This window comes from Budorcas taxicolor, chromosome 20, assembly GCF_023091745.1.
Source record: "Budorcas taxicolor isolate Tak-1 chromosome 20, Takin1.1, whole genome shotgun sequence".
In the NCBI taxonomy this organism is placed as follows: Eukaryota; Metazoa; Chordata; class Mammalia; order Artiodactyla; family Bovidae; genus Budorcas; species Budorcas taxicolor.
This window is the reverse complement of record NC_068929.1, coordinates 48,243,405-48,267,992: the sequence shown is the minus strand read 5'-3', so window position 1 is coordinate 48,267,992 and position 24,588 is coordinate 48,243,405. Positions and strand designations below refer to the sequence as shown.

Here is a 24,588-nt window from a genome sequence, read left to right as displayed (position 1 = left end):
TTTGTTTTGTGCGCGAGCCTGGCGGTGTCTTAGGTTAGAGCTTTTCATGTGATAGCTATCCCACAGTCTTGTCTACTAGTCCAACTTAGTTCCTTCAGATTGGCCTCGGGGCATTCAGGCCCGTTCCTTACTCTAAGCAATGCAGTCCGTGTCTCCTGGTCCAGCCCCCGCTTGCTAAGCGCAAATGCAGGCATCTGCACTGCTTCTCCTCTGGGGGAGTTACCACTGGGCAGGTAATCTGTTCAGTTCAGTTCAGTAACTCAGTCGTGTCTGACTCTGTGCCACCCCATGAATTGCAGCACGCCAGGCCTCCCTGTCCATCACCAACTCCCGGAGTTCACTCAGAATCACATCCATCGAGTCAGTGATGCCATCTAGCCATCTTATCCTCTGTCGTCCCCTTCTCCTCCTGACCCCAATCCCTCCCAGCATCAAGGTCTTCTCCAATGCAAGGTCTTTGCATGAGGTGGCCAAAGTACTGGAGTTTCAGCTTTAGCATCATTCCTTCCGAAGAAATCCCAGGGCTGATCTCCTTCAAAATGGACTGGTTGGATCTCCTTGCAGTGCAAGGGACTCTCAAGAGTTCTCAAACACCACAGTTCAAAAGCATCAATTCTTCGGCACTCAGCTTTCTTCACAGTCCAACTCTCACATCCAAACATGACCACAGGAAAAACCATAGCCTTGACAGTGGACCTTAGTCGGCAAAGTAATGTCTCTGCTTTTGAATATGCTATCTAGGTTGTTCATAACTTTCCTTCCACGGAGTAAGCGTCTTTTAATTTCATGGCTGCAATCACCATCTTCAGTGATTCTGGAGCCCCAAAAAATAAAGTCTGACACTGTTTCCACTGTTTCCCCATCTCTTTCCCATGAGGTGATGGGACGGGATGCCATGATCTTCGTTTTCTGAATGTTGAGCTTTAAGCCAACATTTTCACTCTCCTCTTGTACTTTCATCAAGAGGCTTTTTAGTTCCTCTTCACTTTCTGCCTTAAGGGGGGTGTCATCTGCATATCTGAGGTTATTGTTATTTCTCCTGGCAATTTTGATTCCAGCTTGTGTTTCTTCCAGTCCAGCATTTCTCATGATGTACTCTGCATAGAAGTTAAATAAGCAGAGTGACAATATACAGCCTTGATGTACTCCTTTTCCTATTTGGAACCAGTCTGTTGTTCCATGTCCAGTTCTAACTGTTGTTTCCTGACCTGCATAAGGATTTCTCAACAGACAGGTCAGGTGGTCTGGTATTCCCATCTCTTTCAGAATTGTCCACAGTTTATTTTGATCCACACAGTCAAAGGCTTTGGCATAGTTAATGAAGCAGAAATAGTTTTTCTGGAACTCTTCTGCTTTTTCCATGATCCAGCAGATGTTTGCAATTTGATCTCTGGTTCCTCTGCCTTTTCTAAAAGCAGCTTGAACATCTGGAAGTTCACGGTTCATGTATTGCTGAAGCCTGGCTTGGAGAATATTGAGCATTACTTTACTAGCATGTGAGATGAGTGCAATAGTGCAGTAGTTAGAGCATTCTTTGGCATTGCCTTTCTTTGAGATTGGAATGAAAACTAACCTTTTCCAGTCCTGTGGCCACTGCTGAGTTTTCCAAATTTGCTGGCATATTAAGTGCAGCACTTGCACCATCTTTCAGGATTTGACATAGCTCCACTGGAATTCCATCACCTCCATTAGCTTTGTTCATAGTGATGCTTTCTAAGGCTCACTTGACTTCACATTCCAGGATGTCTGGCTCTTGGTGATGACCACACCATCGTGATTATCTGGGTCCTAAAGATCTTTTTTGTACAGTTTTTCTGTGTATTCTTGCCACTTCTTCTTAATATCTTCTGCTTCTGTTAGGTCCATACCATTTCTGTCCTTTATCAAGCCCATATTTGCATGAAATATTACCTTGGTATCTCTAATTTTCTTGAAGAGATCTCTAGTCTTTCCCATTCTGTTCTTTTCCTCTCTTCCTTTGCATTGTTTGCTGAGGAAGGCTTTCTTGCCTCTTCTTGCTATTCTTTGGAACTTAATGGATGCTTATATCTTTCCTTTTCTCCTTTTTTTTTTTTTTTTTTTCCCTATCTTCTTTTCACAGCTATTTGTAAGGCCTCCCCAGACAGCCATTTTGCCTTTTTGCATTTCTTTTCCATGGGGATGGTCTTGATCCCTGTCTCCTGTACAATGTCACGAACCTCATTCCATAATTCATCAGGCACTCTGTCTATCAGATCTAGTCCTTTAATCTATTTCTCACTTCCACTGTAAAATTATAAGGGATTTGATTTAGGTCATACCTGAATGGTCTAGCAGTTTTCCATACTTTCTCCAATTTATGTCTGAATTTGGCAGTAAGAAGTTCATGATCTGAGCCACAGTCAGCTCCCAGTCTTGGTTTTGTTGACTGTATAGAGCTTCTCCATCTTTAGCTGCAAAGAATATAATCAATCTGATTTCAGTGTTGACCATCTGGTGATGTTCATGTGTAGAGTCTTCTCTTGTGTTGTTGGAAGAGGGTGTTTGCTATGGCCAGTGCATTTTCTTGGCAAAACTATATTCGTCTTTGCCCTGCTTCATTCCGCATTCCAAGGCCAAATTTGCCTGTTACTCCAGGTGTTTCTTGACTTCCTGCTTTTGCATTCCAATCCCCTATAATGAAAAGGACATCTTTTTTGGGTGTTAGTTCTAAAAGGTCTTGTAGGTCTTCATAGAACCATTCAACTTCAGCTTCTTCAGCGTTACTGGTTGGGGCATAGACTTGGATTACTGTGATATTGAGTCATTTAATTGAATATTTATATATTTTTCCTCCCTGTTATGTTGCCCTCCATGGTTCCAAGGCTCGCTACAGAATCAGCAGTGAGACTGTTTCCTGGTGTTTGGAAACTTATCTCTTTTCTAAGACTCCTTTCCCGGGATAGGGTTCCATCCCAACCTCTTTTTATATTTTATATTTTTTCCTACCTCCTTTCTAAGACAATGGGCTGCTTTTTTGGGTGCCTTATTTCCTTTGCTGGCATTCAGTAATTGTTTTATGGAATTTACTCAGCATTCAAATGTTCTTTTGATGAATTTGTGGGGGAGAAAGTGGTCTCCCTGTCCTACTCCTCCATCATCTTAGGACCACCCCCTGTTTTAGAGTTCTAAGTTGCTATTGCTGCTGCTAAGTCGCTTCAGTCATGTCCGACTCTGTGTGAGCCCATAGATGGTAGCCCAACAGGCTCCCCCATCCCTGGGATTCTCCAGGCAAGAACACTGAGTGGGTTGCCATTTCCTTCTCCAAAGTTACTATTACATAATTGCTTATAATCTGTTTTCAGAAGATATTTATGGTACAGCCATATTGAACAAACAGGTGACCTAAATATATTTTCCACACAGAATTATGCAAATTATCTCTCAAATTTTAAAATGTTTATTATATATATATATCATTTCAATTCAGTTGCTCAGTTCTGTCCAACTCTGCAATGCCATGGATGGCAACACACCATACACACACACACACACATACACACACACACATGTGCATATATATATATTCAGTTTTTAAGCTTCTTAACTATTTTATTGATATTTATGATGACATAATACAAAATTAGAAGGACAAATGTTTGGTAGACGTGAATCTCTTTAAAGTAATATAGAAATTATGTTTCTGTTTATATAGTTTCTCAAACAAAAATTTTTCCCGAATAATAAAGTAACACTGAAAATATGATATGGAGAAATGACAAATTAATGAAGTAATTGAATACACATACACAAACATTTGTTATAAAACTAATAAAATAACTTTTTAAAAATTACTTAAGACTATTTTGACAGAAATTTACATATGGGGAAGTGAGTAAGGAATGAGGTAAGCTTTTGAGGTCCTAGCCTAGAGACAGTTCCACAAAGGTGAAGTTATATGTCCTGATGTTTTGTTATTATATTTTTAATCCTGATGACTTGCTGTTTGGCCTATTAAATATAAACAATCCTTTAAGTGACTCTTTTACATTATTCAAAATTGATTCCTAAAGAATATTTTAATAAATATATTTATTTATTCATATAAAGAGCAGTAAGTAAAAATCAAACTGACTTAGAAACAAGAAATATTGAACAAGATATTTGTTGGAAAAGATAACAAAAAAAAGTCTCAAATAGTATATAAGAACACAAAATGTGAGGCAGTTAAGTGGTCAGAAAAGAAAAATTAAACTGACCTGGATTCCTAGGGGAAAAAAAGTAAGAGATTAGCAGCCTGTATCTTGAAGAGCCAGATTATAGTGTAATTTGACATTAGGCATAATGAAACAAAGCAAAAAATGTAGGAAACTGGTATAATTGATCATTGTTATCAAGAAGCAATCTTTAAGTTATAGGAAAATATTTGGAAGAAGGATTCCAGGTCATAGGGGAAAAAGGTACATTCTTCCACAAAAGTCATACAAAATGTGAAAGAGCAAATACTTGAAAACAGTGGGTTGATTCACTAATCCAGTCACGATAACTATAAAATCTAAAGTGAAATTCAGCACTATCCAAAATCCCTGCATAAGAAGATATATAGGATATGAATAAATTGTTTGTGAGGGTAAGAAGGCAAGGAGTATGTCAAGGCTGCATTTTGTCACCCTGTTTATTTAGCTTATATTCAGAGTATCTCATAGGAAATGCCAGGCTTGATGAAGCACAAACTGGAAATAAGATTGCAGGGAGAAATACCAATAACCTCAGATATGCAGATGACACCACCCTTACTGCAGAAAGAGAAAAGGAACCAAACATCCTCCTGAAGAAGGTGAAAGAGGAAAGTGTAAAAGCTGGTTTAAAATTCAACATTCAAAAATGAAGACCATGACATCTGGTTCCATCACTTCACGGCAAATAGATGGGAAAACAATGGAAACAGTGAGAAACTATATTTTGGGGGGCTCCAAAATCATTACCAATGGTCTGAAGCCATGAAATTAAAAGACACTTGCTCTTGGGAAGAAAAATTATGGAAAACCTAAATAGCATATTAAAAAGCAGAGAAATTCCTTTGCTGACAAGTGGACATATATTCAAAGTTATGGTTTTTCCAGTAGTCATGTATGGATGTGAGAGCTGGACCATAAAGAAAGATGAGCACTGAAGAACTGATGCTTTTAAACTGTGGTGTTGGAGAAGACTCTTGAGAGCCCCTTGGATTGCAAGGAGATCAAACCAGTCAATCTTAAAGGAAATCAGTCCTGAGTTTTCACTGGAAGGACTGATGCTGAAGCTGAAGCTCCCTACTTTGGCTACCTGTTGCAAAGAACTAGGTCATTGAAAAAGACCCTGATGCTGGGAAAGATTGAAGGCATGAGGAGAAGGGGACGACAGAGGATGAGATGGTGTGGATGGCATCACTGACTCAATGGATGTGAGTTTGTGCAATCTGTGAGAGTTGGTGATAGACAGGGAAGCTTGGTATGCTTCAGTCCATGGGGTCGCACAGAGTCGGACATGACTTAGAACTGAACTGAACTGAAGAAGGTAAGATACTTAGATATAATAACTGTAGGAAAGGAGTTATTGCAGGGACTTCCCTGGTGGCTCAGACGGTAAAGTGTCTGTCTACAATGCAGGAGACCAGGGTTCAATCCCTAGTTTGGGAAGATCCCCTAGAGAAGGAAATGGCAATCCACTCCAGTACTATTGCCTGGAAAATCCCATGGACAGAGGAGCCTGGTAGGGTACAGTCCATGGGGTGGCAAAGAGTCGGAAAACAGACAGTTTTCTATTATCTAACAAGGGCAGGGTATGGAGAAATTTGGATTAAATTTAAGCAAAGTAACTGATGCTGGAGATATTTAGGAGTATTGAAAGCTGAACAAAACTAAAATATAGTCTGAATGAATTAGACTTGAGCCAAAATAAAATAATTAGGGATATATATATTTAACATTCTCTAAACAGATACAGTCATCACTGAAGAGCTTTACAGACTCTCAAAGTGTCTCATGTTTGATATGCTGCAATCCGTTTGTTCACAGAATTGGACATGACTGAGCCACTGAAAAGCAACAAAGTGGAAGGTAGCTTAAATAAAGTGTAATTGTTTGAACTGACCTCTATAACCTTCACTACTGGTCATAGATTATATATATATATTAAATAAATGGTGGTTGTTAACTGCTAAAGTTCAGTTATTTCTCTTGCATTTTTGCTTACTATTTCTACACTGCACATGCCAAAGTCACTCAAATGATCTCAAATGATTATCATTCTTATGATTTTTTTGCAAAATTTAAAATGCCAACTACTATAGGAATTATGTTCATTCTAACATTTGAGAGTTCTAAGTAGCAATTATATAATTGCTTATAATTATTATTTTGTGTCCACGAACATATGTATGTTATTGGACAGATAGTTGTCTTGACTATATTCTGCACATAGAAATTGTGCAAATTATCCAAAATAGGTAGTATTAAAGAACTCAGACATCTGAATTTCTGAGGGTCAATAATATCTCTCAGATTTGAAGGTAGTATACAATGCAACACATATCTATAGATACTTTTTGTAGAATAAAACAATATAAACATTTAAATATGTATAAATGCAGAGTAACTATCTCATAGATTGTTTAGTACTTCAAAAAGAAGTATACTTTCACCTTTGAAATTTCCCACCTTCCTCAGTGACATTTATTCTATTTAGCTGATTTATTTTTAAAATGAGATTTAGGTGAAATTTAAATGAAAATTTTGTCTATCTATATATTATTTTACTTTTTTATGGCCCACATAGAAGAAATAGCTCAAACAATATATACTGAACTGAAAATTAGCACTTGAAGAAAGATAGTTTTGTCATCAATGCGTTATTTTAAAGTTGACTAAATTGAGTGATTTATATTGTTTTAGTGTTATTTTTAGAAGTCTCTAAAAATATTCCAGCAGTATTACTGTAATATCAAAATCAAACAAAACACAAAAAATGGTAAAGATTTCCTAGAAAGTAGTTCATTGAAAAATATTAGCTCATCAAACAATATACAATTAATATCTTCAGTATGGAAATTCACTAAGGATTCACTATATTATGTGAAAAAGTCCCATATCCTTTTTGAAGTCTATTTTCACATATTTAAACTGTAGTCATCAAATAACTTCTACAATAAGAGGAAATCACTGCAGATAGCATTAGGTAAGCATCATCATTTTTTTGTGAGGTGTGTGTGTCAAGAGGCTTAGATAAATTCTTCAGAGATACTGTTAAGACCAAAATTGAATGAGATGCTAGTATTTTTGAAATTTTTTTCTTATTTTTGATCAATTCTGTAGTTTAATGATAGAAAGCCCATGACAAATAAAGCCAGCAACATGAAATAAAGCAAAACATATATTTGTGTCATTATTCCACAGGAAAATAATCTACTACCCTGGATGATGCCATTATCTTCATTAACTACACCATAGTTTGGTCTCAAGTCAACAACAGGGAGGGAATGGCCCTGACCATCAACAAAAATTGGATTAAAGATTTACTGAGCATGGTCCTGCCCATCAGAACAAAACCCAGTTTCCCCCGCAGTAAGAAGTTTCAAAGACCAGATAAAAAGTCATGCTATGGCTTACAACATATTTCTTTCAGTATGGCTCTGCATACCTTCAAAAATTCACATCTAAAGTACTTTTAACAGATGCCAACAGATGTTGGCATTAAGAAGTCTTATGTTGCCTGTTTATTTAATCACTACTTATATATTCAGTGGTGGATATCTGGAATGTTTAAATGTGTTAGCAATGACTTATGTGTGCCGTCACATTATCTTTTTATTTAGCTGAAAATCCACATAGATCAATTCTTCTGAGCTTCTGTACACTTTATTTTCTATTTATAATATTTGGTATATCAGCTACTTTCATATGAAAAATGTCCATTTATTTTTCATCCACATCCATGTAGAAGTCATAGTTTTTAAGACACTAATTCTATATTTCTGTAGCACTTGAAATAAAATTCATAAAGCAATTTTAATGCTAAATTTAAAGTAGAGGATATTTTTAAAAAAGAGTATCTTGTACACAGGATAGAATGTAGTCAACCCATAAAACTTCTTATTGTGAGCATTAAAATACTTTAGAAAAATCTCCACAGTTGTTTCACAATTAGAGTCTCAGAAGTATTTTTAAATGAAAAAAAAAATGTGAAAAATATATATTCATAAAATAAAAAAAGAATTTAGCTATATAACTTCAAATTAATTACTAATTATTCCCACTTTAATTACCAGATTTTTTTCTGGCTTTAAAATGATTTTTATCTCTTCAGATGTCTGTTCTATGCTCAGTGGAATAGAAGAAATATTGGCCTAGGAGTCAAAAGATCCGAGCTAGTACCCTAATCACATTTCACTAAATATTAATAATAGACTAACTTGAGGCATTCCAACATTTCTTTTCCAAATTTCAACAAATTGGAAAAGGTCATTTCTGACCTCCTTTTCAACTCTGACTTCTTGGCACATTAGGAAACTTCTGGTGGTTTCTTTTTTGAAGTCCTGGCCACACATATTTTGATGTTATTTTTAAGTTTTACTCTATTTGTAATGACATATTTTCTATTCATCTATTAATATGTATATATTTGTTGAGTTTATCTAACTGATGCATGTTATGCATCATAGTGTACATAATGCAGAGAATAAAGTACCTAAGTTACGCATGAAAAGAAAAGGTTGCAATTAAAATTGAGTTAGAAAGACATGGATCTTGATCCCTTCTAACCCTCCTCTGTGTCTACTGTTGCTGATATTAATCTGTCTTAGTTTCACCTACATCTTCAAATACCATCTATGCCCTGATGATTTTCTTAAATTTATATCATAAATACTTCTTTGCTTTCCATTCTATAATGTTTTTTTTTTACTTTTTATTTTTGAAGTATAATTGATTTACAACATTTTGTTGTTTTCTGTCAAACCTCAACATGAATCAGTCATAGGTATTCATATATCCGCTCCTGTTTAAACCTCTCTCCCATCTCCCACCCCACCCCACTGCTCTAAATAGATACAGAGCCCCTGTTTAAGTTTCCTGAGCCATACAGCAAATTCCCGTTAGCTATCTATTTTACATATGAAAATGTAAGTTTCCATGTTACTCTTTCCATACATCTCACTCTCCCCTCACCTCTCCTCATATCCATAAGTCTATTCTCTATGTCTGTTTCTCCATTGCTTCCCTATAAATAAATTCTTCAGTATCATTTTTCTAGATTCCATATATATGGGTTAAAATATAATGTTTATTTTTCTCTTTCTGACTCACTTCAGTCTGTATAATAGGTTCTAGATTCATTCACCTCATCAGAACTGATTCGAATGCATTCTTTTTTATAGCTGAGTAAAATCTCATTGTGTATATGACCACAACTTTATCCATTCATCTGTCGATGGACATCTAGGTTACTTCCATGTTCTAGCTATTGTAAATAGTGCTGCAGTGAGCATTGGGATACATGTGTCTTTTTCAATTTTGGTTTTCTTAGGGTATATGCCTAGGAGTGGGATTGCTGGGTCATATGGTTATTTTATTCGTAGTGTTTTAAGGAATCTCCATACAGTCTTCCATAGTGGCTGTATCAATTCATGTTCCCAGCAACAGTGCAAGAACGTTCCCTTTTCTCCACACCCTCTCCTGCATTCTTCATTTACAGACTTTTTGATGATGGCCATTCTGACCAGTGTGAGGTGATATCTCATTGTAGTTTTGATTTGCATTTTTCTAATAATGAGAGATGTTGAGCATCTTTTCATGTGTTTGTTAGCCATCTGTATGTCTTCTTTGGAGAAATGTCTGCTTATGTTTTTTTCTCATTTTTTTGATAGGGTTGTTTGCTTTTCTGGCATTGAATTGTGAGCTGCTTGCATATTTTGGAAATTAATCCTTTGTCAGTTGTTTCATTTGTTATTATTTTCTCCCATTCTGAGGGTTGTCTTTTCACCTTGCTTATAGTTTCTTTTGCTGTGCAAAAGCTTTTAAGCTTAATCAGGTCCCACTTGTTTACTTTTGTTTTTATTTCCATTACTCTAGGAGGTGGGTCATAGAGGATCCTGTTTTGATTTATGTCATTGAGTATTCTGCCTATGCTTTCCTGTAAGAATTTTATAGTTTAGGTCTTTAATCCATTTTCAGTTTATCTTTGGGTATGGTATTAGGAAGTGATCTAATTTCATCCTTTTACAAGCAGTTGTCCAATTTTCCCAGAATCATTTATTAAAGAGACTGTCTTTGTCCTGTTTCATATTCTTGCCTCCTTTGTCAAAAATAAGGTACCCATAGGTGCATGGGTTTATTTCTGGGCTTTCTATCTTGCTCTCTTGGTCTATATTTCTGTTTTTGTGCCAGTGTCATACTGTGTTGATGACTGTAGCTTTGTAGTATAATCTGAAGTTTGGAAGGTTGATTCCTCCAGCTCCATTTTTCTTTCTCAAGACTGCTTTTGTTATTCAGGCTCTTTTGTGTTTCCATATGGATTGTGATATTTTTGTTCTAGTTCTGTGAAAAATGCCATTGGTAATTTGATAGAGATCACATGAATCTATAGATTCCATTTGGTAGTATAGTCATTTTCACAATATTGATTCTTCCTACCCAGGAACATGGAATATCTCTCCATCTGTTTGTGTCACCTTTGGCTTCTTTCATTAGTTTCATAATTTTCTGTGTACAGTTCTTTTGTCTCCTAGGTAAGTTTATTCCTAGATATTTAATTATTTTGTTGCAATGGTGTATGGGATTGATTCCTTAATTTCTCTTTCTTATATTTCACTGTAAGTGTATAGAAATGCAAGTGATTGCTGTGTATTGATTCTCTATCCTGCAAATTTTCTAAATTCACTGATTAGTTCTAGCAATATTCTGATACTATCTTTAGGGTTCTCTAGGTACAGTATCATGTCATCAATAAGCAGTGAGAGCTTTACTTCTTTTCTGATCTGGATTCCCTTTATTTCTTTTTCTTTTTCTGATTGCTGTTGAATAATAGTGGTGAAAGTGGACACCCTTATCTTGTTCCTGATCTTAGGGGGAATACTTTCAGTTTTTCACTATTGAAAATAATGTCTCCAGTTTCTGACTCATTCTATAGACCTTAGAACTTGCCAGCTTTCAAAATCTTGTGAGCCAATTTCTTGTAATAAATCTCTATATCTAAAGAGATTTATTATTTTATATAATAACAATGACAATTTATTATCATATCTACCCTATTCATTCTATTTCTCTGGAGAATCTTTATTGATACATGTAGTAAAGATTTCTATTGTATTTCTGTAAGAGGAAAAAAATTAAAGAAGAAAGCTAGATTCTGTGTCTTCTATTTTCTCTTGAGGACTTAAATTAATCATGTAAACTGCCACTAAGTGGCACTAGGTGGAGAGTCATAAGTTTAATGGGGAAAAAATAAACATGTTGTCTATTCCAAGACAAGATCCCCAAATGATTTTCAAAAGTAATGAAATATATTGTTTAAACACTAGATTTTATATAAGTAATAAACATAAAGTTTAAAATAATAAATTGGCATATAAAATTTAATTTTAAATATGTGCATTTATTTGCCAAAAAAAGAAGCTGATAGTTGTTGATGGGTAGTGAGAAGTGAAGAAGGATGTAAAGGAAAAGTGGTAGAATCAGGTGATTGAATTTTCTTGGAGAAAATATGAAGATTCAATACTAAAATCAGGGATCTTTCAGGATAAAATTATTTTTCTATAATTACAATTATGTAATTGCCTGACATAAATATCACTTTTACTCAGCACTTTTGTGTACACATATTTGCACACACACATTTTTTGAGTTTTTCAGAATATAGCATGTTGTTCAAAATTTTTCATATGATATTGTCTGCCAAAAAACTTTTTTATTGAGTAAATTGAGAGCTGTTTTACTTGAAAATATGATAGTAGAATTTCATTTCTTAAAATTATTTAACTTGTCTTATAAGTAAAATTGTTTTAACAAAATAAAAAGAAAACCCCAAACTTTCAAGTGTCACTATTTCAAATAATATCAGAATAAACAATTGTTATGTAAGGTATATGTGTATATATGCATATATATGGAGGAAGGAATGGCAATTCACTCCAGTATTCTTGCCTGTAGAATCCCATGGACAGAGGAACCTGGCAAGATTGCAGTCCATGGGGTCACAAAGAATCTGGCACAACTGAGGAACTGAGGACATGCATATATTTAATTTCCTAATATTTCCCATTTTGAAAATAAGGACTGGAGGATACTTAGTATAGAGTCAATGTATATTGTTAGAAAGTTGTCAAAACAGCTGCCTTGTTAAGGAAGAAAATTTTGTATAGATCAGCTTAGGTCTCAACTCTAACAATATTTTCCCATGACCTCTTGTACCTGATGACAAGTTATTACAGTATATGGGGTACATACTAAGTCACTTCATTCCTGTCTGACTCTCTGAGATCCTATGGAGCAAAACCTGCCAGGCTCCTCTCTCCATGGGATTCTCCAAGCAAGAATACTGGAGTTGGTTGTTATGACCTCCTCCAGGTTACCTTCCTAACCCAAGGATCGGACCCACTTCTCTTGTTTCCTGCATTGGCCGACAGGTTCTTTAGCACCAGTGCCACCTAGGAAGCCCAGTATATATGGTATTCCTTTCTAAACAATCCCATATCTGTTCTTAAATCATCAGCACTTTAAAATCTTATCACTGGGCTTCCCTAGTGGCTCAATGATAATGAATTTACCTACCAATGCAAGAAACATGGGCTCAATCCCTGGCCCAGGAAGATCCCACAAGCCGCACAGGAAAAGTAAACCCATGCACCACAACTATTGAGTCTGTGCTCTAGAGTCCATGTGCTGCAGCTACTGAAACCCGCATTCCCAAGAGCCTGTGCCTCACAAGAAAATCCGCTGCAATTAGAAGCCCATACACCACAGCTAGAGAGGAGCCTCCACTCACAGCAATTAGTGAAAAGCTCATACAGCAACAAAGACTCAACACTGCAAAAAGTAAATAAATAAATAAATAACGTTATTATTAATATTTTTAAAGTCTTACTTCTGTTTGCTTCCATTGCCTTTGCCTTTGTCTTGTAATTTTCTCCATATGTCTATTTTAACTCTTATATTAGAGTTGGAAAGATTGAAGGCAGGAGAAGAAGGAGATGCCAGAGGACGAGATGTTTGAATGGCATCACTGACTCAATGGACATGAATTTGAGCAAGCTGTGGCAGATGGTGAAGGACAGGGATGCCTGGCATGCTTCAGTCCATGGGGTTGCCACAAGTCGGACATGGGGAGTGACCAAACAGCAAGAATTAGAGTTCTTTAGAGAAACAGAACCAAAGTTTACCAAACCAAAGAGAACATAATCTTCTATGCATTTGTCCCAAATTGCTTAGAAATTCAGTGGGAATCTTGAATATGCCATCAATTTAATACTCACAAAAAGCTGGTAAGTTCTAAAGAATAGTACAAAATTATAACTAGTTTATATCAAAGTTAGCTTAAAATCAGATGATTCTGAAAGTTTCTAGGGCTGGTCATACTCAGGTGAATCTATAGTCAAGGAAAAGAAGTTTGGCTTTTGTTAGTGATACCCAAAAGAAATAAAATGTCTTTTGTCTCATAACACAATGATAAGTACATAAATTTTGGAGTCAGAGCAAAAGTAGCCATTATATACATTTCTTTTCCTCATCATCTTTGTTCATGATTATTCTTCTAAACTCAAAATTTGCCTGAATACAGTAGTTTAGAAGGCTCTAACAGAATAGGTTTTAGGAAGATACAGAGTGTGATGTTCTCAGTGCTTCAAATTTAGAATAATGACCTTCATTTTAGATTTAGCTGACATTTTTTATGTCTAGCACTTGGCAATTCTGTCTAAAAACCTTCTTTTGTCCTATATACATAAAAAGCATAGTATGGAGGCAGAAAAATTTATATATATATTTATATATATACACATTGTACACAAAGTCCTGCCAGATTGTAATGTAATAGAATGTCGTGTTCTGTTTCCCATTCTTTATTCTCTTATTGGCCAGGCTACAGCAGGCCACTCAACTGCTTTTAATGACTTTCATTATTCCCTCTTATTTTCTAGGTTAATGACATATTGAAAGTGCTAATAGCATAAAATTTTCAAATAGCTCACACACTGTTCATGAAAAAGGCAGTATATTTTATTTTATATGCATATAATTTTTCTCCCAGAGGATTAGCTGCAACATTTTGCTGCTCTGTAATTTCTCAATTTAATTGAGGAAGTAAAAAAAAAGAAAAAGCAGTCTCCCAGTGTGAAATTGTAGCTACAAAAGTGATCACATTCCACCCACTTCACCTCTGAAACTTCAAGGGGTGTTATACAATCTGTGAAAGGAAGTGCAGAGAATCATAGATTTTGATCCTCAACTACTTCATGTTTCTAAAAATCTGATAGTCCAAGTTATGAAGACACATTAATTATAGTCAATACCGGGCCAGAAAATGCATATGATTCAATTCTTAATAGACATTAAGCTTATACCTTGAGTTTTATGAGTCATTTCTCTAAGTACCAATTATAAAAGAAACACTCAATTAAATAACCTCTAAAAATTTTAAAAATAGGCATTTTACTTGTTTAGTCAAAGCACATTTACATGAAATGACACCATTTCTGAGTATGCCTTTTTGAATCATCTATCCTGTTTTTTAGCGTATTTCATGGTGCGGGGGACATGAATGCATTTGGAGTGCTTTAGAGAATAAACAATTTTGAAGTATAATAAACTGAAGTAAGTACAATAAATAAAGATTCAGACATGACTAAGCGACTAACACTCACTTTTTCACTTTTCTAGATAGCTCAGCTCAGTTAGAAAGACTAACCTCTTGGTAGAATAAATCATTGATCATGATCAATCTGTTGATTGATTGTCTTTGGGTCAGGGGTTCACCTTTAATATTTAGTAGAAGTGTGCAATTAAGCATACCACAAAAGAATTTTTTGTTACAACTGTCAAGATTTGCTTTTCCCCCAATTCTTCTTAATTTCAGTAAATTGCATACTCTTCTGGCAGATGCACAATCCAAAAAACAACAACAACAACAACAACCTTTTCTAAAAAGCATACATTTCTCCTATTTTTTATTCTTTTCACCTAAAGTCATACCTTTCTCCTCTTAATGCTCTTATATAAAATCTGTCAGTTAAGCATTGCTTAATTTTGTTCATTTTATTGTTAAGATAATCTCCTGCCCCACAGTGCTTAGTATCTTTGAAAGTAATGGCCGTATCTTGCTATAATCTACATCAAACATGTTTGCCACTCAATGAACATATTTAATGAACAAATACAATTTTGGAAGTCTCTCAAAGATTGATTCCTATGTTTTAACTTTTATAGGGGTGCCCAAGAATATCTATTTATATAACCAGTCTCAAGTGAATAACTGTAGAAATCAAATATTGCTTCCTGTTTTCTTTATCTTCTGTATAACAGATTTCGTGTCATCACCAAAAAATAGTGTAAATATTCCCTCTAGTGCTTAACTCTTGGTCTGTGATCATTTAATTATATAGATTCTGAAAGCACTCCTTAGTACTTAACTCAGCTTCCTTCACTAATCAGTATGTAATTTTCAACTTAAGACATCCCACAGGATTGGAAAAGATAAGCAAAGAAGAATTCATTAGCAGCCTATAATATTATGCTATGAAAACAGAAAGCAGATTTTTATGTCTCTGTGGAAAGTACTTTAACAATACAATTTAATTTCTGCATTTGGTCTCTAAGCAAGAAGTGTAATTCACACAGGGCTGCTTTCTTTCTGAAAACACATTCTAATCATCATACCAGGAAGTCATTCCTCTTCTTAATGCTGGCACATTTGATGCATTAACACAGAACATGGCGCTTACGTTTCCTGCTGATCTCCTATTATGTCACTTAGTCTTCTCAGGAGATACCTGTCTTGAAAATATGGGAAAGAGAGACAAATGGAAACTTCAAAGAGAGAGGCATGTTTGTTGTGTTTTCAACCCAAGACATATACTGGATATATTGACACTAAGTGAGGAACATAAAGCTTATCTCCTTCCAACTCAGAGCACAAAGAAAAACAACACAAAATTAAGCAAGGAAAAAAATCCTCATTTTTAAATTATAAACTTAAAAAGATAAAATAGTCTTTTGAAACACTTTCTGCAAGGTCATATTGTTTAAAAAATAAATGAAATTAAGCTGTTTGAGTAGCAGGAAATTCAATTTTAGATGGAATCTCTCAGCCTGATCACATCCATCTTTCCAACAAGGATATCAATCACTGATTCTTCCTGCCTTTAGTATTGCTTTTCTTACTTCCAGCTGCTTGTGCTGGTATAATTAGCTGAATTTCATTACCTCTGTTTTACTCACATTTTATTCTTCAGTCTTTCAAAAGCTTGTGCAAGGGCAACAAAAAAAAAAAATATTACCTTGCCCATAATATTTGTTCAGTAAACAGTCTTGGGATAGTTAAAAGTAGAAGTAATGTAACAGAGAGCAAATCTCACTCCTTGAATAGGTTGTAGTTATTCAGCCACTAAGTCATGTCCAACTCTCTGCAGCCGTATATTTTGTAGCACACCAGGCTCTTCTGTCATATCTTCTGCCTTTTCATACTGTTCATGGCATTCTTGCAGCAAGAATACTGGAATGGTTTGCTATTTCCTCCTCCAGTGGACCCACGTTAATCAGACCTTTTCACTATGACACATCTATCTTGGGTGGCCATGACAAGCCCCTTCACCATGAGAAGGCTGTAATCACATATTGTATTTGCTTACATTTTTTCTTTTAAAGAAATCAATTGTACATTCTATTATCAATTCATTTTCTAAATCTAGAGATTGTTGTAAATTACATGTTTTAATGTAGCTTCCTATATCTATAATCATAATGCTGTTGATATGTATATCTCCATATATCCCTCTATATGTAACTTTTAAACTCAAAACTTAAATTTTAAGATATAAACATTTTTCAACCAAGAATAACCTTGGCCACTAGTGATTTTAATTATTACTTTTGGAATAATTTCTTTTTAAGTTTTCTAACTAAAACAACTTTATTAACATAAGACTTCTACTAAAATGCAAAGGCACAATCTATTTTTAAAAAAAAACTTCCACCACAATTTATTTCCTTATCACTGTTAGTCTGTTAGCACTGTGATAATGCTTTCAACTCCCTGTACTATCCCAGATCAATTTCTGTACTTCGTAATAATAGCAGTTGCAATTTCTGCCTGAGTTTTCATGGCCTAAAATAAATCAACTTGAATTTTCAGTATTCTAATACATTTAATGATTTTTCATTATAATAGCACACATATTAAATATCACAAAATTAGAAATCAAAGAAATGTAATGAGTACAAATAATTATATTTGTTAACTTCATTGAAAGCCTTGAGTAAAATACAGAAGATAAGCCATTAAATTTTGCTTCTAATAATAATAGGTGTATGGACTATAATGCATAATAGACATATGGTCTGTATAGTAAAGGCTATGGTCTTCCCAGTGGTCATGTATGGTTGTGAGAGCTGGACCATAAAGGTGAAACACCAAAGAATTGATGCCTTCGAACTGTGGTACTGGAGAAGACTCCTGAAAGTCCCTTGGACAACAAAGAGATCAAACCAGTTGTTCTTAACGGAGAGCAACCCTGAATATTCTCTGGAACGACTGATGTTGAAGCTAAAGCTCCAGTATTTTGGTCATCTAATGGGAACAGACGATTCATTGGAAAAGTCCCAGATGCTGAGGAAGATCAAGGGCAGAAGGAAAATAGGGCATCAAAGCATGAGATGGCTGGACAACATCAATGATGCAGTGAACATGAACTTGGGCAAACTATGGGAGATGGTGTGGGACAAGGAGGCCTGGCATGCTGCAGTCCACGGGGTCACAAAGAATCAGACATGACTGAGCAACTGAACAAAAACAACACAGTATTAACTATAACATAGACACTGTGATGTACATCAGATCTGTAGAATTTAATTTTGATTTACAGCTGTTTTTACTATCTTCCTTTTATCTGTCCTATATTTCACAACTGATATCAGTTCTCAGTGTCTGCAAATAAATGAAATCATTTGGTATAATTTATGCCTAACTGTATTCAATTCTCTTTAACTCAGCAGGCCCCAAACTGAACCCCTAATCCTATCTTCGGCAAGATTGTTATGTACTTCTATGTTTCTTATTTCATTGAATGATCTTCCATTCATTTATATGATTAAATCAGTAATTAAAAGACATCTTTTATTCATCTATTTCCCTCAGCCACTGTATATTCCCCTGGAGAAAGGAATAGTAACCCAATCCAATATTCTTGCCTGGAGAATCCCATGGACAAAGAAGCCTGGAGGGCTACAGTCCATGGGTCACAAAGAGTCGGACATGACAGAATGACTAACATTTCACTTCACTGAATATTCAATTAATTTTTAGAAATAATTTTACCCCCTAAATAGCTGCCAAGCCTGTCTACTTTTTCCCTTCTTCATTGCCAGTATCGTTTCTGTTGTTCAATCTCTAAATCATGCATGATTCTTTGCAACCTCATGAACTGAAGCATGCTAGGCTTCCCTGTCCTTCACTATCTCTCAGGGTTTGCTCAAACTCATCTCCATTGATTCAGTGATGTCATCCAAGCATCCCAACCTCTGTCGCCCCCTTCTCCTCTTGCCCTCAATTTTTCCCAGCATCTGGGTCTTCTCCAATAAGTTCACTCTTTGCATCAGATGGACAAATATTGGAGCTTGAGCTTCAGCATCAGTCCTTCCAGTGAATATTCAGGGTTGATTTCCCTTAGGATTGACCTCTTTGACCTCCAGTCAGTGCTCTCCAAGGAACTCTCAACAGACTTCTCCAGAACCACAATTAGAAAGCATCAATTGTTCGTCCTTCAGAATTCTAACATCTATACATGATTACTGGAAAAACCATAGATTCAACTATACAGACCTCTGTCAGCAAAGTGATGTCTCTACATTTTAATACTCTGTTTAGGTTTGTCATAGCTTTTCTTCCAAGAAGTCTTTTAATTTTGTGGTTGCAATCACCATCCACAGTGATTTTGAAGCCCAATAAAATTAAATCCACCACTGTTTCCAGTTTTCCCGCATCTATTTGCCATGAAGTGTTGGAACCAGAAGCCATGATCTTCATTTTATTGAATGGTGAATTTTAAGCCAGTGATATATAGCAAACTATAATTTATTTCTTGGATGATTAGCACATATTCTTAAACAGTTTTCCCTTTCACTGTTTTGTGTCCATCCATTCATGTTTTACACTGCAGCTATTGTGGTCTTCTAAAATGCATTTGCAATTCCTCATTTCTCTCAGTGTTGTGTAAACTTAATGACAGAATCACCAGTATCCTAGAGCATAATTCCTTTTACATCTGTGTTTGGTCTGATCACTCTGCTGGAGAAGGGAGAGGCTACCCACTCCAGTATTCTTGGGCTTCCCTTATGGCTCAGCTGGTAAAGAATCCACCTGCAGTGTGGGAGACCTGATTTCAATCCCTGGGTTGGGAAGGTCCCCTGGCTAAGAGAAACGCTACCCACTCCAGTATTCTGGCCTGGAGAATTCCATGAACTCTATAGTCCATGGGGTCACAAAAAGTCAGACATGGCTGAGCTATTTTCACTTCACTTGGTCTGACCACACCCTTATTCAAAGTTCATGTTCAAGCTGTAAAGGACATCTTCCACAGTCTTAGAAATAGCAAATCTGTATTACATTTTACTTTTACATATCCTTTTTCATCTGGAAGACATCCAAAAAAACTGATGTTTTTACTCACAGAGAACCTTCTATTTATCACATGAACCATCCTTCATAACATCCATTCTCGCCACTTATTTGTGCTTCTCTCTTCTGTTTAATTTATCGGGTATTGGTGGCCTGTATATTCCAATTAATATTATGTCTGCAACATCTCTCACATCTGTACATGACTACTGGAAAAACCATAGCTTTGACTCTACAGACCATTGCTGGCAAAGTGATATCTCTGTTTTTTAATATGCTGTCTAACTTTGTCAAAACTTTCCTTGCAAGGAGATAGTGTCTTTTAATTTCACAGGAACAGTTGTGAGAATTGGACCATAGAGAAGGCTGTGCACTGAAGAAGTGATGCTTTCAGATTGTGGTGTTGGAGAAGACTCTTGAGAGTGCTTTGGACTGCAAGGAGATCAAACCAGTTAATCCTAATGGAAATCATCTCTGAATATTCTTTGCAAGGACTGTTGCTAAAATTGAAGCTCCAACACTTTGGCCACCTGATGTGAAGAGTTGAGTCATTGGAAAAGACTCTGATGCTGGGAACAATTGAAGGCAGGAGAAGGGGAGGGCAGAATGAGTTGGTTGTTTAGCATTGTTGACTCAATGGACATAACTTGATTAAACTCTGGGAGTTGGTGAAGGGCAGGGAAGCCTGGCATGCTCTAGTCCATGGGGTTGCAAAGAGTCAGACATGACTTAGTGACTGAACAACTGTAACGTCTAACCTAGAGTTCAAAGTAATTTAGATAGGTAGCATATAACATTTAAAATGATAAGTATTACCTAAGGAAATATATTTCAAATTAAATATATACTAAAGAAATGATAAGCATCATATATGTATATATGTATCTATAAGTACATGCATATTTAGGAGCTGATTGTAGTTTGAAGATAAAGAAATTGTTTCCAGCCAAGATGTTAATAAAATAAAGTAATTTATTTTATTTTGCTGAAAACTATCAAAAATGACTTTTATTTTATTTACTAAAATACTAATTAGCAACTACCCATCAAGAAGTTACAATAAAAACTCAGAGTAATCACTAAAATAGAATTAAAAAGCTTCATCTACACACCTCAGTGCTAGTACTACTTAATCATCTTACAAAAGCAATTTCAAAGTTTTATTTTTGTCTACAAGTTTTGTTTTTCTATTTGACATGTATCATTCATATGCAAAAAAGCTAATATTTATCCACCAGAGCTAACTTTAGTGCATCGTTTAACTCTCTGTATCCTTCAGGTACAGTTATAGAGCTTGTTTATTAATTTCCAGAAAGTAAGGTAGGTGGCAATGTGACAATTTTAAAACAATGTCTATAATTATGTTTCCCTGGGATTATAGAATTGTTTTCTGAAATGTAATCATTTCTCCATAAAATATGACTTTAAGAGTAATAAAAATCTTATTTTGCTCAGTCATGCAATTAAAATTAAAATGTTTATACCAAACACCATTATGTTCTCTGAAACTTATAGACACTGCAGTTGTTTTTTAAAAGTGTAACCTTGCTTTGAAAATGACAATTCCAATAATAGCTATACAAGTGTTTGAGATCAAGAAAATATAGTATACAGCAGTGACATAGTCTATAAGTGAGAAAAACTCACCAACATTGTCATATCAACATTAGCAGTTTTATTCATGCAAAACACCTGTGGAGGATTCATGATGATGTATGGCAAAACAAATACAATATTGCAAATTAATTGGCCTCCAATTAAAATAAATAAATTTATATTAAAAAATAAATAAAGAGATCAACTTCATTGTTATTCCAAAACAAAAATAGAATTCTTATAATAGGAATAAAATTAAGTCTATTCATTTACTTACACTTGTTTAAAGGAGGAGCTGCCTGCCGCTGATTCTACTGGTGGTGTTACCTACCCACCCCAGGAATCCCCCCAACCTCATCAACTCTCTACCAGTGGCACCTCTGTGATGGCTCTTCAGCACACAGTTTCCTGGGAGCCGTTGCTTTTAGACCTTGCTGCAGGTTCAGATCCTGCTGGGAAAATGTCTCATGAATTTTCCTCGGCAGATGCACTACCTGAACCTACCCTGCCAAAACCTCTGCTGTGAGTAATACAAAACCTGGCCAACCTCAAGGTTGGCTGGGTTCCAACCCTTGGAATAACCCAAGTACTCCAGTTTCTATGTGCTTGGACTCCACCAAGTGTAACACCGTCCACTCTGCATTTTGGACTCACAGCAACAGAATGTCTTCCTCTGTGCCTCCCACGAGACCACCTCCTGGATCCATGGGCCCCCTTCCTCCTTCTAGGCCATCACACCCCAACCTGTGGGTCTTTATCCAGCTCTAACTGTGCCAGGCCCTGGGTTAACAGGGCCATAACTTACATGGACTTGTGTCTTTTCAAGAACTGCCAAGACAATATGGTGCACACACAGATCCAAATGCATCTGGTCCTTTAGGCCCATGGGGAACCATGTATTCTGGACTGTGGGTACTGAGAATGGGAGGGCAGTATCCTACCCCTAATATGCCACATCCATCTCCAGGGCCATACTCTGATCCTCCTCCTTCCAAGCACCAGAGGCAGCACCACCTATTCCATGGGGCACTGTTCTACCAGGAGCCAGGGGACCACCAGTGCCATATCCTGCCCCTTTAGGATCATAGCCCTTCTCAGGACTCTATTCCATTCCCTATAATCCTTTCCGAATGACTTCAGGACTTCTGGTGTCACTCAGATGCCTGGCGGTGCCCATGCAAATGTTTAATTCATTTAACATGCATTAATATTCCCACAGGGTTTCCCTGGTGGCGCAGACAGTAAAGAAACCAATTGCAATGTGGGAGACCTGGGTTTGATTCTTAGGTTGAGAAGATCCCCTTGAGAAGTGAATGGGCTACCCACTAGAGTATTCTGGCCTGGAGAATCCCCATGGACAGAGTAGCCTGGCAGGCTAGAGTCCATGGAGTCACAAAGAGTCGGACACAATTGAATGACTTTCACACACACACACACAATATTCCCACGAGCACAACTGAAATATTGTTTCCAGTTTGAGATGGAAGATCTAAACAAAAAAAACCTTAAAAAAAAAAAAAAAGGATGTGTGTTTATAAAATAAAAGTAAATTTCAAGCTTCAGGCAAATTTAGGTAAAGTATTTAAAAGGATGAAAGCAAAAGTGTTCCTATATTAAACCAGAAAAAAATCCCCCAAGATCCCCAAAAATTTTCTAATGTAGTAAGCAGTGTCCTCAACAACATCCTTGAGATAAACTCAGAGATGTGTTTCACTGGACATTTTTGTTTGTTTGTTTGTTTTAACATTTCTCAGTAATATTTTACAGAACCACAACAAAGCACAAAGTTCAACAAAAGTAATTTCTGCCAGTCTGGTTACATATAGAGGTAGATTTTTAGAGAATCCATGTCTCTGAATGTGTAATGTTGTCCATCTTTCATGCAACTGTCCAAATGTTTCTCAGGCAAGATTTTGTTAGATCTTTAGCAGTATTAAGTTCAAAATTATATAACTCTTCTGCATCGCCAGTTATGTGTAATATGTGTTTTACTGCCAGCCAATCTGGAATGAGGTTGACATCACAATTGAGGACATTGTCTTGAGCAGGGTCAGAGTCTCCTTAGGGGGGGGAAAAAAAACATTTATTCTTAACAAAGTATGAATCAGATCTCCATCCAGATTAATCAACCATCCACTTCAACTGTAAGAGAGAAAATCTTAATAAAGTGCTTTTTTTTTTTTCCAGGATTGATTTCCTTTATTTTTTTTTTTAATTTTTATTTTTACTTTATTTTACTTTACAATACTGTATTGGTTTTGCCATTCATTGACATGAATCCACCACGGTTGTACATGAGTTCCCCAAGCATCCTGTATCCTGTATCGAACCTAGACTGGAATTCGTTTCTTACATGATAGTATACATGTTTCAATGCCATTCTTCCAAATCATCCCACCATCTCCCTCTCCCTCAGAGTCCAAAAGTCCATTCTATACATATGTGTCTCTTTTGCTGTCTCGCATACAGGGTCATCATTACCATTTTTCTAAATTCCATATATATGTGATAGTATACTGTGTTGGTGTTTTTCTTTCTGGCTTACTTCACTCTGTATAATAGACTCCAGTTTCATCCATCTCATTAGAACTGATTCAAATGTGTTCTTTTTAATGGCTGAGTAATACTCCGTTGTGTATATGTACCACAGCTTTCTTATCCCTTCATCTGCTGATGGACATCTAGGTTGTTTCCATGTACTGGCTATTATAAACAGTATTGTGATGAACATTGGGGTACATGTATCTCTTTCAATTCTGGTTTCCTCGGTGCGTATGCCCAGCAGTGGGATTGCTGGGTCATATGAAAGTTCTATTTGCAATTTTTTAAGGAATCTCCACACTGTTCTCCATAGTGGCTGTACTAGTTTGCATTCCCACCAACAGTGTAAGAGGGTTCCCTTTTCTACACACCCTCTCCAGCATTTATTACTTGCAGACTTTTGGATCGCAGCCATTCTGAGTGGTGTGAAATGGTACCTCCTTGTGGTTTTGATTTGCATTTCTCTAATAATGAGTGATGTTGAGCATCTTTTCATGTGTTTGTTAGCCATCCGTATGTCTTCTTTGGAGAAATGTCTATTTAGTTCTTTGACCCATTATTTGATTGGGCCGTTTATTATTCTGGAATTGAGCTGCATAAGTTGCTTGTATATTTTTGAGATTAGTTGTTTGTCAG

The 24,588-nt window shown here is 36.0% G+C and overlaps 1 pseudogene; it reads left to right on the top strand.

Annotated features, from left to right (window-relative positions):
• Nucleotides 1-21,871: 21,871 nt before the first annotated feature.
• LOC128066025 (MAPK-interacting and spindle-stabilizing protein-like) lies at nucleotides 21,872-22,600 on the top strand (annotated as a pseudogene).
• Nucleotides 22,601-24,588: the final 1,988 nt, after the last annotated feature.